Consider the following 15,521-nt stretch of genomic DNA (forward strand, 5'->3'; position numbering starts at 1 on the left):
TAAATAGATTTTTCTTATTTGTTACTGAAACTAAGATTTGTAGTGGATGAAAACTGTTTTAGTTTGGGTTTCAATAACTGTGAGGAGAGAACATGACCATGGCAAATTTTATGAAGAAAAACATTTTTTAATATATTTTTACTAGGTATTTTCCTCATTTACATTTCCAATGTTATCCCAAAAGTCCCCCATACCCTCCGCTCCACTCCCCTACCCACTCACTCCCACTTTTTGGCCCTGGCGTTCCCCTGTACTGGGGCATATAAAGTTTGCATGTCCAATGGGCATCTCTTTCCAGTGATGGCTGACTAGGTCATCTTTTGATACATATGCAGCTATCAAGAGCTCCGGGGTACTAGTTAGTTCATAATGTTGTTCCACCTATAGGGTTGCAGATCCCTTTAGCTCCTTGGGTACTTTCTCTGGCTTCTCCATTGGGGGCCCTGTGATCATTCCAATAGCAGACTGTGAGCATCAACTTCTGTGTTTGCTAGGCCCCAGCATAGTCTCACATGAGACAGCTATATCAGGGTCCTTTCAGCAAAATCTTGCTAGTGCATGCAATGGTGTCAGCGTTTGGAGGCTGATTATGGGATGGATCCCTGGATATGGCAGTTTCTAGATGGTCTATCCTTTTGTCTCAGCTCCAAACTTTTTCTCTGTAACTCCTTCCATGGGTGTTTTGTTCCCAATTCTAAGAAGGGGTAAAGTGTCCACACTTTGGTCTTTGTTCTTCTTGATTGAAGAAAAACATTTAACTGAGGGTGTCTTACATTTCACAGGTTTAGTCCACTTGTATCATGATAGGAGCCATAGCAGTATGCAGACAAACATGGCACGAGAGGTAACTGAGAGTTCTACATCCTGATCAGCAGGAAAGACAATGAGCCACTGAGCCTTTGCTTGAGATTCTAAAATGTCAAAGCAAAACACCTCTTCTACCAAGACCACATCTACTCTAACAAAACATCATCTCCTGTATTGCTACTCTCTATGAGTCTATGGGGAAAATTTGTTTTCAAATTGACACAGAAATGTTAAGTATTTACTAAACAAAACATCTCCAAAGATAAAATAAGATGCATTTCTTTCTTGCAAAGAGAAGTGTTTTAAAACTCAATCACATTTGCACAGAAAAACTCAGTGACAATGAGAAAAGCAAAGAAGTGTAAGCAGCTGTTTGCCTTGGGGCATAATTATGTAACCACTTCTAGGTCTTACATGGTTATTTTTGTTTGTTTGTTTCTTTGATTTTTTTTATTATATCTGAAATTGGAGATGGGAAAACAAGTGGATCATTTATTGAAGATTCTTCAATTACTAGATTGTCCCAAAGGTTTTTTCAGGCATTCGTGCATTTTGAAACTATGTTCCTAGGACTTGTCACTAAGCAACTGGGATCAAATAATCTTATTAAAAGAAGAAGACAACAGCGGGTTCACATAATACTTGCTCAAAGAGGCTGCTATATCATTTCCCTTTACTATCCATGTGCATATTTAAAATAATCATTTGAAGCCAGGGGTGGTGGCACACACCTATAATCCCAGCACTAAGGAGGCAGAGGCAGGCAGATTTCTGAGTTCGAGGCCAGGCTGGTCTACAAAGTGAGTTCCAGGACAGACAGGGCTATACAGAGAAACCCTGTCTCGAAAAACAAACAAACAAAAACAAAAACAAAAACAAAACAAAACAAAAAAACCAACAACAACAACAAAAATCATTTGAAGGTGATAGAAGGGTAGAATTGTAAAATGTAGGCACTTACCATGTGTTACAGACTTTTAGAGGGGATAAACACAGAAATGTCAGTAGAGTGCTTATGAAGTTTCTAGTGAAGTGCTAATACCCACGAATGTTTTCTCTTCCAGTTCCCATTTTTCTTCTCCTGTTTATTTTATTATATTAGTTATTTAAGCAAGACTTATTGACCCACAGAAGGCTTATGGCATTGAGCAAGAATGGAGACTGGATTGTAAGTGCAGGAGTGTATTGAGATACATAATAAAGCTTGATATAAAACATCGTAGATAATGCATGTAGAAACAGAAGAAGTGAGAGATGAAAGTGTCTGTGTGTTAGGGCTGGCATGACATGGAGACCTGTCATTACACAGAGGGACAGCTGTATAGTGAAGAAAACCACACAGCATATACTCAATATATTTCTGCAGGTGGATTTCAACTATGACCCAGGTAGAGACAGAGCAACCAGAAATCAACTCTTGGAAAAAGAAGCAGAAATAGAAACAGTAGACACTTGAAAGCTAAGAGAAATTAGTGAACTTGTACGTATACTAAACTCTGCCAACACAGCTTGCAATAGTAACATATGATAAATGTGATTGTGTAGGCATCACACACGTTTATATTAATGGATACTTAAGCACGTTAATCAATGTCATTTCAAACTTTCCTGCAGAGTAGTAAGTAAAGCAATAGGGTAGGAATTATGCAAGGGTCCTATTCTTTTAAATTGTCACTTACCAGATTTCAATTATAATTTATTAGCTGTGCAATATAATTTTCCTTTTGTTGTTCATTGTCCCTGGAAGTGTGATTAATATACCTATTATTGTTCCTGTGACAATCAACAGTATACCAAAGCCAATGTTTGGCTTCAGTTGAATTTTCTGAGTTTAGTAGAATTCATACAAATAGTATGAATGTGAATCTATTCAGTGTGTCTCCCACACTGACTTACTCCATTCTGGAATAGGAAGAATTATGGCATCTGTTGAAAACCCTGATTTTGAACCTTAAGGTAATGGTAGACTATGTATTTGGGAAATAATGAAATATTCAATTTCTTGGAGATTCCCAATATAAAAACTAACCAATGATCAGAATGCTAATGCATCTGATGTGTAATTAATTTTGAGTTCTGAAAAATGAAATTAACATATTAAGGAAATGATCTTTTTACTTTAATTTCAAACATTGATCTTTAGTCATTGATCTATAGTTATATAACTTTCAAATCCCCTGGACCCTTCCGAGTTAGCTCTTTTCACTGCCCTAAAAGTTATCATGTTGCAAACAGAACTAAAACTGGCATGCTGATACCCTTGGGACCCCTCTGCAACAAAGGCTGCACCTATATGAGTGGCCTCTCAGAGTCATTCTGCAGGGCCATCAACCCATCAGACAATATCAAGCCTTCAGTGATCTCCATGACCACTCTTGTTTTCAGAAGAAGTACCATGAGAAGGACTCTGAATATGGTCACTTTCAACTGCCAACTTGATGTGCTGCCTAAGTTACTTTGCACCACAGATTCTGTTTGCTGACTCCAAAAAACAAAACAAATGAGCAAACACAAAACAAAAATCATATCTCAGGAGATTTTTTTCTAATGGCATTGACTTTTTTGGTAAATAACAATTATTCAACTTCATCTCATCTGCAGCCATTATTGTAGTGTGCTAGCTAGCTTTCTGTCAACATATCACAAGGCAGAGTCATTTGAGAAGAGAGGACTTCAGTTGAGGAAGTGTTTCCCTCAGCCTGAAATGTAAACAAGTCTGTGAGGGCAATTTCCTTGTTAATGATTGATGTGGGAATGCCAAGCTCAATGGAGGTAGTGCCGTCCTACGGCAGGTGGCATGAAGTGGTGTAAGAAAGTGAAGTGAGTAAGCCATGGGAAGCAAGTCATTGAATGGCATTTCTCCTTGCTCTCTGCTTCCATTTTGACCTCTACTTCCCTCTTGATTTCTGGGCCTGAATTTCCTTGGTGATGAACGGTGATGAGAAACTATAAGCCAAACCAACTTTCCTCCCAAATTGGTATGGGTCAGTGATTTTATCATAGCAATAGAAACCTAGCCAAGATACATAGTGATACACTAATATTTCACTTGCATGGACTCTGAATCTAAAGTATTACATGTGCAGCCCTGAGAGAGTCTATGCTTTCCTTTGAAGCTTCACAAGCCAGTCCTCCATCATCTATACTTTCACCAATATTATCACTACCCCAACAGCAACATTATATGATCTGAGCACTAATGGGTTTCCAGACCAAAGATGTGGAGAGCCTTGCTGCAAGCAATCACGTGCGTGCAGTGCGCAATTGCCATTATTAGATGGCGCTGGGTTCCACTGCGCCTAACTAGTAAACAAGCCTTATGCACAAGTGCAAGAGTGAACTCACGAGTAGTCACTGCCCATCTCGCGGCGTAGCAATGGGGTGATGGGCGAGCAATGATATCAGGAGCTGTCACACCACATCAGGTGCTGAAACGTCACACTGCGGGCTATATAAGCAGCGCGATTTTCCCGGTTCGGGGTCTTCCCTCCTGAAAAGTAAACAATAAAAGCGTTGCCGCAGAAGATTCCGGTTGTCCTGAGTGTGTTCTTGCTGGCGAGGACAACAGCTCAGGATACAAAGATTTCAAATACTTCATAATCCTTCCCTGACACCACATAGTCAGGTCCACCCTAGTGATACTTGGCTTCTCCTCTGCCAGGTTCAGTTCTTGTTTGCTTCCTGATGCTGTAAACATCCTGCCCAAAAGCAACTAGGAAAGGAAATGGGTAATTTCAGTTTATCCTTTAAATTCCTAGTCCACCATTGAAAGAAATCAGGGTAAGAACTGAAGTAGGAACAGAGGCAGTAATCACATGGCCTTGCTGACTGGTTTCTTCCCAGCTTCTTTTTCTCTTTGCTTCTCATGACTAACTTTGAGTGAGTAGTGCTGCCTGTTGTGGAGTGCACCATCCTACATCAATTAACAGTCACGAAAATTCCCAGAGACTTCCCCACAGGCCCATCTGATGTATGCAAATCTTCAGTTGAGTTTCCTCTTCCCATATGATGTTAATTTGTGTTAAGTTGGCAATAGAAAGTAACTAGCACAAATAAAATTGTTAAAGTTCTGGATAGTTTGAAAAGATTGTTAGGATGTTATAAATATGGGCCATAAAACAGGGGAATGTAAAAAATAAATAAGTAAAATGACAGGAACAATATAAAGTATTTACATTGACTCACATCCACACATGTATAGAGTACTTCATGCCTTTTGTCTTCACTGAATTAAGCAGGATAGGCAAGAAACAGCCTTTAAATTGCCCTTACTATAAAGACTGGACACTTTTGTCTATCTGTCCCAGGCTTAATTTTTATTGTGCCATAATGGAATTGTTTTGAAAATTAATTCATAGAATTAGTATATGTGTGTGTGTGTGTGTATAAAGAATAATTTTTATTTATGATTTTTATTTGAGAATTTCATCCATGCTTACACTATTTTGTCCCTTTGCACACCTCCCTCTCACCTCTCTATCTCCTGCTACGCCCCTATCTCTGTTACATGCATGACTTCATCTTTTATAATTGTAATTGTTGTAAATATATAGGTATTTCTGAAACTTGTTGAGTCTGTTAGTTGTGGTTCTTATATACATGCATTTGAGTTGGACATGAGATTGGAGAAGCTATCAGGGATTCCTTCCCAGTGATGAGTACTTTCACCTTTCTAAGGGGCTATGGATTGCCTATAGTTCTTCAACTATGGCAAGGCCTTCTAAATTTTCCTCTATCCTATTTGAGTTATTAATTTCCTTTCATATACAGACATAGCCTTAATGTCTGCCACTCTATTTAATTACTTTAATGAAACCATTGCTGATTTCTTTTATTGTATTTTCTACAGGGCCCCAAGTAAAGAATACCAATAGAATGTCAACTAAATAATGGAAGGAGAACCAAATATCTTCCCCATACATGCTTTTCCATGCCTTATGTCACAACAGTAAAACAAAATGCTATTTTAAGAAATATTAAAAAATAAAAATCAAGGTATCTTTGCAAATATTTGACTTCCATATTGCCTTACTTCACATATTAGTATCTTCACTTTCTTCTTGCTATGAAGGTGCACTGTTTGAAATTTGAATACAGAGTCTTTCTCCTCTGCATTATATCTCATCTCGACTATTCATGTGAGGACCCTTTATTTAAATGAGCCAGAAGTCAATGAGTGCACCTACAAAGTCTGCAAACAATCTTGTAGCCTCAGAATTAATCTTTCTAGATAGAGCCTCCTCAACTGTACATTCATGCATCTATGAGAAAAATTGTCTTGTGCATTCATCTTGCCACCGTTGAGTGCTGAGGCCACATTCTTCCTCAGAAGCAGGTTTGATGCCAACCCCAAGCAAACTGTTCCTGTAAAGGTAGAGAAGCTAACGCACCATCTTCTCTGAGATTACTTAGAGTCACTTTGTCTGTTCACAGTGCCCTTTGTTATATACACTGGTGTTTTCTACTGATGAAGAGTAATAAACATCTTTCACTGTACAAATTTAACTAATTAATTATATTTCCATAGGCTCAGATTTTGAAATGAGAGTCACTTCCTGTATCTTTCATTTAACTCCCAGAAGGGCTTCTGAACTCTCGTAACATGTGGAACCTAGATTGAGCCAGGGTAAATAGTTTAATGTCTGGTGGGATTTCCCTAATTCTCAGTAATACTACACTTATGAATTTTTAATATTAGCTCAATATCAATATCATTTTGTACAGTGGTGTCTTAAGGAGATCAGAGTTGAGGCATTCTCTTCTTATTTAAACTTATTTCCTGATGAAAATAAACATATAACTTCTAATTTCCTGAAACTGATGGTGAAAAGGATGAGATCATAAAAAAGGAAGTGACAGCCTGCAAGTACCAACTTGGCCCTCTAAGATTATTCATTTCATCTTTGGCAGAATATTTAGTTTTTAAAAACCATTTTAAACGATTTAATGTGTATAATAGCTTAGACTTTTTATGACCATGAAGCTATAAAATGGACTACAAAACTTATGAGATTTTCATAGTTTTAATTTTGTACTCAAGGCAACCATTCACTCACTATGCACCTGAGGTTCTGTGGTGCTATATATAAAAAACAGCATCTTGTTCTGGAAGCCAGTATAACACTGGCCCTAGGAACTGCTCTGTACAACACATAATTAGAATACTTAGTTTTCTATAATGATCACTATTGTTATCCCATAAATTTATTTTTACATATGGATAAAAACAGAATTCTAAAATCTCAATAATTTTCACTTTCAAGGGGATTAATGAGCCAACATGTATGTGCCAAGGGGAAATTTTTCTTTGACTTTAGTGACACTAGTTTGGAAAACTTCTGTTCCAAAGACGCTTTAATGAATGCAACTGGAGATGTGGAACAAAAAATTCAAGAATTAGAAATATTTATTCACAGAAATATTCAAAATAAGAAAAATATAAAAACTAGAATAGTTACAATATATATACATTAGCATTTAATTAAAATATGACCATTTTCAAAAAACTTCTCTTAGAATATATTTTATGCACGACATTTAGGTCTAAAACATAAGTGTACATTCTATTAAGTATTTTCAGAATCTATGAGGAGGACAATGTGACAAATCATTCATAAAATTAATTTATGGTTATTACCAATTCTGTTTACTTGGAAATAACTATCAAACAAATAAATGGATTCCCGACCTGTCTGAAGTGTTGAATACTATGCTTTTCTTTCAGTATATATTTCAGCTCCTTTCATAGAAACTTTTGTATTGCTGTGCAAGACACCATGATCAAGGCAACTTATAAAAGAAAGCATTTAATTGGGGGAATTCTTTACTGTTACAGAGGGTGAGGCCATGTCCATTATACCACAGAATATGGTCAAAAGCAGGCTTAGTGCTGGAGTAGTAGCTGAGAGATTACATCTTGATTCACAGTTTACAATAAAAAAGATAAAGTGTGCCAGCTGTTTGTTTTGAAATATCAAAGCCCACGTCTACTGACACACATTCTTCACCAAACCACACTCCCTAATTCTTTGCAAAATAGTCTACCAACTTGGGGCCACATATTCAAATATATGAGCATATGGGGCCAATCTTAGAACAACCACACTCCTCTTCAGATTGTAAACCAAAACCTGCTCTACAAAGTACATCACATCCCCTGAGGACATTACCCACCTCATTTCTTGGTTAGAGAGGCTAAACTTCTGCAGTCAACTGCATCTACTCCACCTTGTACCACTCATTCCCACTCTACAGTCCTGCTTCCATCTCTAGGCAGAAACAGAATACACATGCTGCCAATCACTGTAACACATTTCAAACATTCACTCAACAATACAGAGATGAGAGTTTCATACCAAGAAACACTGCAATGACCTGACTCTAAATACCTAGGACCCATCACAAAGAAAATTGCACCGCCAAAACATTTGACCACTCAAAATTAGTACTCCTGCTGGGTGATAAAATATTTCATTCCCAAGATATATTACCTTAAAAAAACATCCAATTTCAAGAAAAAATTTTATATTTTAAATGACAGCTTGATCAAAATATTGTGATAGTGGGTGATTTCAATGCACCCTTCTCACCAATAAATAGATCATCTCAGAAAACTTAAATTCCGAAACTTCGAAATTCAATGTTGTCATAGATACAGTGTACCTAAGAGAACGTTCCACCCAAACACCTCTTCTGAGATGTCTACAGAATGTTATGCAAAACCAACGGCATATTAGGACAAAAAACAACTCATAGAAAGTATAGGTCAATTGAAATCACACTCTTGATTCTCTTTGACAACCATGGAAAAAAATGGATCTAGACAAATAGGAATGACAAAAATTAAACAAACTCATGTGAGCTAAACAATATAATAGCAAATCAAAATTTGGTGAGGAAAACAAGGAGAAAATTTAGAATTTTTAGATTGAATGAAAATGCAAATGTGACATATAAAATCTATGGGACATAATATGAAATATAACCACAAGAGGAATGATATCAGTATTATGCAGCTGTATAAAACTCAAAAAGATTTGAAATAACTTAGTAACTTAGTAACCCAAGGCTCTAGAAAACCAAGAACAAACAACATCAGCAAAAAGTAGATACAGAGGTGGACAAGATGCTAAATTATTTTTTATTAGATATTTTCTTTATTTACATTTCAAATGTCATCCCCTTTCCTAGTTTTCCCTCCTAAAATCCCCTATCCTCTCCCTACTCCCCCCTGCTCCCCAAACCACCCACTTCTATTTCCTGGCCCAGGCATTCCACTATGCTGGGCTATAGAAACTTCACAGGACCAAGGGCCTCTCCTCCTACTGATGACCACCTAGGCTATCCTCTGCTACATATGCAGAGAGAGCCACAAGTGCCTCTGTATGTTTTCTTTGACTGATGGCTTAGTCCTAGGGAGCTCTGGGGTTACTGGTTAGTTAATATTATTGTTCCTCCTAAAGGGCTGCAAACACCTTCAGTTCCTTCGGTACTTTCTCCAGCTCCTTCATTGGGGACCCTGAGCTCCGTCTACTGGATGACTGTGAGCATCCACTTCTGTACTAACCAGGCACTAGCAGAGCCTCTCACGAGATGGCTATATCAGGCTCCTGTCAGAAAGCTCTCGTTGGCATCTGCAATAGTGTCCGGGTTTGGTGGTTGTTTATGGGATGAATAGCCAAGTGGGGCAGATTCTGGATGGTCATTCCTTCAGTTTCTGCTCTGAACTTTGTCTCTGTAACTCCTTCCATGGGTATTTTGTTCCCCCAAAATAGAATAAGAAGGATCAAAGTATCCACACTTTGGTCTTCCATCTTCTTGATTTTCTTGTGTTTTGCAAATAGTACCTTGGGTATTGTTAGGTTCTGGGCTAATATCCACTTATCAGCGAGGGCATATCATGTGTGTTCTTTTGTGATTGGGCTACCTCACTTAGGATGATATCTTCCAAATCCATCCATCTGTCTAAGAATTTCATGAATTCACTGTTTTTAATAGCTGAGTAGTACTCCGTTGTGTAAATGTATCACATTTTCTGTATCTATTCCTCTGTTGAGGAACATCTGGGTTCTTTAAAGCCTCTTGCTATTATAAATAAGACTGCTATGAACATAGTGGAACATGTGTCCTTATTACAAGTTGGAGCATCTTCTGGGTATATGCCCAGGAGTGATATTGCTGGATCTTCCAGTAAAAATATGTTCACTTTTCTGAGAAACTGCCAACCTGATTTCCAGCGTGGTTGTACCAGTTTGCAATCCCACCAGCAATGGAGGAGTGTTCCTTTCTCCACATCCTCATCAGATGCTAAACTACTTCAGAGCAGTTGCTTCTCTTGTAAAGGATATAGTTCAGTTTCCAGCATCTACATGGCAGGTTATAACTGTATATAACTGCAGTTCTTGAGGGTCTGGTGACCTTTCATTGCCTTCCTACAGTGTGAGTACCCACCACAGTTAGCCCAAACACTTATATACATAAAAATAAAATAAATTCACCTTTAAAATTTTCTATGAATATATTATCAAATTCAGAGATAAAGTTAATGAAATGGAAAAAATGCAAATAATTAATGAGATAAAAATCAGGTTCTTAACCATATCAACCAACCAGACTCCTCAGAGTTCCCTGGGACTAAGCCATCAACTAAGGAGTACACATGGCTCCAGCTGCATATATAGTAGAGGATGACCTTCACAGGCATTAATGGGAGGAGAGGTCCTTGGTCCTATGAAGGCTTGATAGATGCCCCAGTATAGAGGAATGGAGGGAAGGGAGGTAGGAGTGGTTGGATGGGTGGAGGAACACCCTCATAGAAGCGGGGGGAGGCGGAATGGGCTAGGGTATTTTCGGGAGTGGGGGAAACTGGGAAAGAGGATAAAATTTGAAATATAAATAAAGAAAATATCCAATAAAAAGTAAAAGCAAACGAACAAAAGGAACAAAAACAAGTTGATTGCTATATATATAATATATATCTCAGGTGTTTTGAAAAGTTTAATAACATTGAAAAACCATTAGCACATTTGACCAAAAAATTAGTGAGATTGCAAATTAATAAAATTAGAGATGAAAAGGAGAGAGTAAAGCAAGCATTAAGGACATTCAGAGAATTATAGACACATACTTTAAAGTTATATCTAACCAAATTAACACCAGGAGAAAACAGCTAACAAAACCAGTGTAGCAGTGTTCATAGTGGCTCACAGAGACTGAAGCAACTATCACAGAGTATGCATGGGTTTGCTCTAGATATTCTCTCTCTATGTTAGGGTTATTAGCTTTGTATTTCTATTGGACTCTTAACAGTGGGAATGTGAGCGTATCTGATGTTATATTGTCTCCTCTGGGGATCATTTTCCTCTTACTATGCTGCCTTGCCCTGCCTTGATGTGAGGGTTTATATCATGTCTTGTTGTAACTTTTTATGCCATGTTTGGCTGAAACCCTTCAAGTGCCTGCTTTTTTTTTCTAAAGATAGATGGAAGAGGAGAGGGCCTTTGGGAGAGTGGAGGAGTTGCTGTGGCGAGTGGAGGGTGAGGAAACTAAGGTTAAAATATACTGAAATTAAAACAAAAACCAAAGAAAATAAAAACAAGCATAGATAAAATTTTCCATATGCACAACCTATTAAAATCCAAATCCAGTTGAAGTTAATAATTGAAAATATAACATTAAGTGAAAAAGAAATATTTAATTACTTAATTTTTAAATAATTAAATATCTCTCAACTGGAAAAAAAAGTCCCAAAGTCCAAAGGTCAGAACAGAATTCTCCTAGACATTCAATGAACTAATATGACTATTACATGTTAGACTGCAGAGTAAAGGAAAAATTCCACATTCTTTTTATAAATTCATTATTATTTTGATATCCAAACAATACCAACAAAAAAGAAGTTATAAGCCAGTATCTTTCATGTACATATATACCAAACTTCTCAATACAATATTTGCAAATTGGATTCATCCAGGAGATGCAAGGGTAAATCAAGATACATAAATTTCACACAAATTGACTAAAGGGCAGATCCATTATTATCTTATTAGATCTGGAAAATACCTCTGATAAAATCTCCAATCCATTCATGATAAAAATTCTGGAAAAATATGGATGTGGGGAACAGGTCTCAACATGATAAAGGCAATGTACATTAATCATCATTTAAATGGAGAAACATCCACAGCATTGCCATAAATATGAAAATAATAAATCTTTCCGTTTTTCCAAATAGTACTTGAAGTCTTTGCTAAAGTAGTAAGTTAATGATGCTAAGGAAATGGAAGATGTCAAAAATATATTATGAAGATTATATAATTCTTTATGGAAAAAACTTTAAATACATTACCAGAAATACCCTAGAACTTATAAAGACATCCAGCAATGTAGTAGAATACTAAAGTAACATAGAGACCTTTGCAGCCTTTTCTATTTACCAAATGGAAAAAAAAATGAGAAAAGAAATCAAGGAAACAATACCATCAACAATTTCTTCAAACTAAAAATTAAATTCTTGGAATAAAATTAAAAAAAGAAATGTAAGCATTGCATAGTGAAAATGTTTAAACATTAAAAGAGAAACTGAGGCAGTCACCAGAGGACGTAAAACCTCCCAGGCTCATGGATTGGCAGGATTAATAGTGTGAAAATGGCCATCCAACAAGAAACAATCTACAAATTCAGTGTAATCCTCACCAGAATTTCAATAGAATTCTTTACGGAAATAGAAAAGGCTTAAATTTTACGTAAAAATGCAAAGGAGAAAGCAGAGACAAAACAATCCAGGACAACAGCAAAACAACAGCTAGAGGCATTGTCATCCTAGATTTAAAGTGGTGCTATAAAGCTATAGTAACTAAAACTATGGTAATAGCATAAACACAACAACATTGCTCAATGGTACAGACATAAAGGCTCAGATGTAAATCTAGACATAAAAGCTCAGATGTAAATCTAGGCACTGACAGCCACATGAGTTTTTGTCACACAAGCAAAAACCAAAACAATACAAAATAAACAAACAAAAAAAAACCCATTGAGATTGAGACTTCATCCTCATCACTCACCCTGCAGAAAAACTCAAGTCCAAATGCATCAAGACCTTTAACACAAGACCTAATACCCCCAGTCTCATAGAGGGGAAAATTGGAAGTATGTTTGTAGTTCTCAAGTAAAACACTTTCTGAACAGAGCTCTAATAGTGTAGCTGTTCAAACCAACAATTATCAACGGGAATATCATGAACCTTAAAAACAATCCTTATGGGAAAGAACACAATTATAGTGTAGGGCCAACATACAGAAGCGGAAAAATCTCTACCAACCATATGTCTTAGAGACTCTATAATATAGAGAATTCTATATTATAGAATTACAAATTAAAAATTACAAAGAACACTAAAACTTAAACATTAAGGAATAATACATTCCAATTGAAAATAGGTCTTGGATCTAAACTCAGTTATCAAATGTGAATATACAAATGGCTTAGAAACAATATAAAAACATTTAACATTCTTATCTATTCAGGAAAGGCAAATTGAAGCTACTTTGAGATTTCATCTTATCCCAGGCAGAATGGGTATGATTTTAAATTTTACAAATGCTGCAGGGATGTGGAGAGATGGGAAGAGCTACTCAGTGGGAATGCTAACTGGATGAGACCATGGCAGAAACCAGCATGGAGCTTCCTGAAAGAACTGAAAGCACTGTATATCACATGGGCACTAATCATACCGTAACTCTCAGACATACATGCAAAGGACTTCATATTCTATCATGGCAATACCTTATCATATATTTCTGTTGTTGCTATATACACAAGAGTCAGAGAATTGAAACTGTCTACATTTCCATCAGCTGACCGATGAAAGAAGGTAAATTTTCACAATGAACTATTACTCAGCTATTAAGTAAACGGACATTTGAAATTCACAGATAAGTGGATGGAGGTAGAGTATGGAAAGGCAGAAACACACATGCAGAGAGAGAGGGAGAGAGAGAGAGAGAGAGAGAGAGAGAGAGAGAGAGAGAGAGAGAGAGAGAGAGAGAGAGAGAGAGAGGAGAGAAAGGAGAGAAAGAGGGAGGAGAGAGGATCCTGTGTTTTCTCTTGCTTGTGGATGTTAACATTGAATCATCAAATATGTGTATTTTGTCAGAAAGCACACAGAGGTCAGGAAATTACTAAAGCAACGTGGGGAAGTGATTTTGGGGAAAAGAAAAACAGAAATCTTTGGTATAAAGAGTTAAAATTGAATTGTGGCAAGGAAGGGTTAAATTAGAGTATGGGAAGGCAGCATTGAGCAGAAAATACTGTGAGGGATAAATAACACCAAAAACTTTTTCAAAATATTATATCAAATGCTATTTGATAGAAGCTTCTTAAATACATATATATACGCATATACAAAAGGGATTAAAAATACTCATTAGACTATATTGGGACAAGAATGTTCCTACTAGTCGAGTCACCACAATGGAAAAAGTAACAAGTCTAGTGCTCAGAATATTTTACATCTATTGGAGGTTTTGACTAGTGAGGCCCTAAGTCCCCAAACATTACAGATTGTTGTCAATGATTTTTGTGACACTCTGAAAGTTGGTAAGATCCCATTTCTGAAGACATCACACACTTGAGTAATAGAACATAAAGACATTAAGCTGTTTCCAAACCAATATAATCATCATTATGGGTTACTTTCATAGTATAGGGAGATGGAATGCTCAAAACAGAGGAGCGAAGTAACCATCAATCCAATCCAGCCATGATTTCCTGTGAGCTAATATATATATATATATATACATATACATACACATACATACAGGCTGTTTTTGTGTCAACTGGACACAAGCTGGAGTTATCACAGTTTCATTTGAGAAAATGCCTCCTTGAGACCCAGCTGTAAGGCATTTTCTCAATTAGTTGTCAAGAGGGAGGGGCCCTTGTGGATGGTACCATTCCTGGGCTGGTAGTCTTGGGTTCTATAAGAAAGCAAGCTGAGAAAACCAGGGAAAGCAAGCCAGTAACATCCCTCCATGGCCTCTGGGTCAGCTCCTGCTTCCTGACCTTTTTGAGTTCCATTCCTGACTTCCTTTGGTAATTAACAGCAATGTGGAAGTGTAAGCTGAATAAAGCCTTTCCTCCCCAACTTACTTCTTGGTCATGATTTTTTTTTACAAGACAGTGTGAAAAGCTGTAAATAACAAAGGTGATTAATGACTATAAAGAAATACTATCTTCTATACATTGCAGAATATTTGCACATATGAACTCACAGCAATTTTGAGAGCATACATATTCAAGACATGTGCAAGCCCAAGTCATATTAAGTCTGAGCACAGAGAGGGCACCTCACAACAAAGTTACATCCTCGATGATATTAGCATTTGTTAATTATTGGGGGATAGAGGATCATTTTTAGGAGTGTTACCCCTGATAACCTGGCAATGCTTTAATAGAAGCCCACATATCCAAGAATATATTGGCAGCACAAATTGGCCTTGATGGGTGGATAAATGGAACACAAATTAGGGTGGATAGGGAAGGGGAGTTTATCTAGGAAGACTTTGGGGAGGGTGGTCTACTACCTTTTTTATAAAATTCTTAAAGAAATAATATAAAAATACTTTTTTTAAAATTACAGGCAACTACTAAAATAGTGTTATGTTTATAAAAATGGTAATTTGTCTGAACAAAATTCTAAAAGCTGTATAGAT

This window comes from Mus musculus, chromosome 13 (genome assembly GCF_000001635.26).
Source record: "Mus musculus strain C57BL/6J chromosome 13, GRCm38.p6 C57BL/6J".
In the NCBI taxonomy this organism is placed as follows: domain Eukaryota; kingdom Metazoa; phylum Chordata; class Mammalia; order Rodentia; family Muridae; genus Mus; species Mus musculus.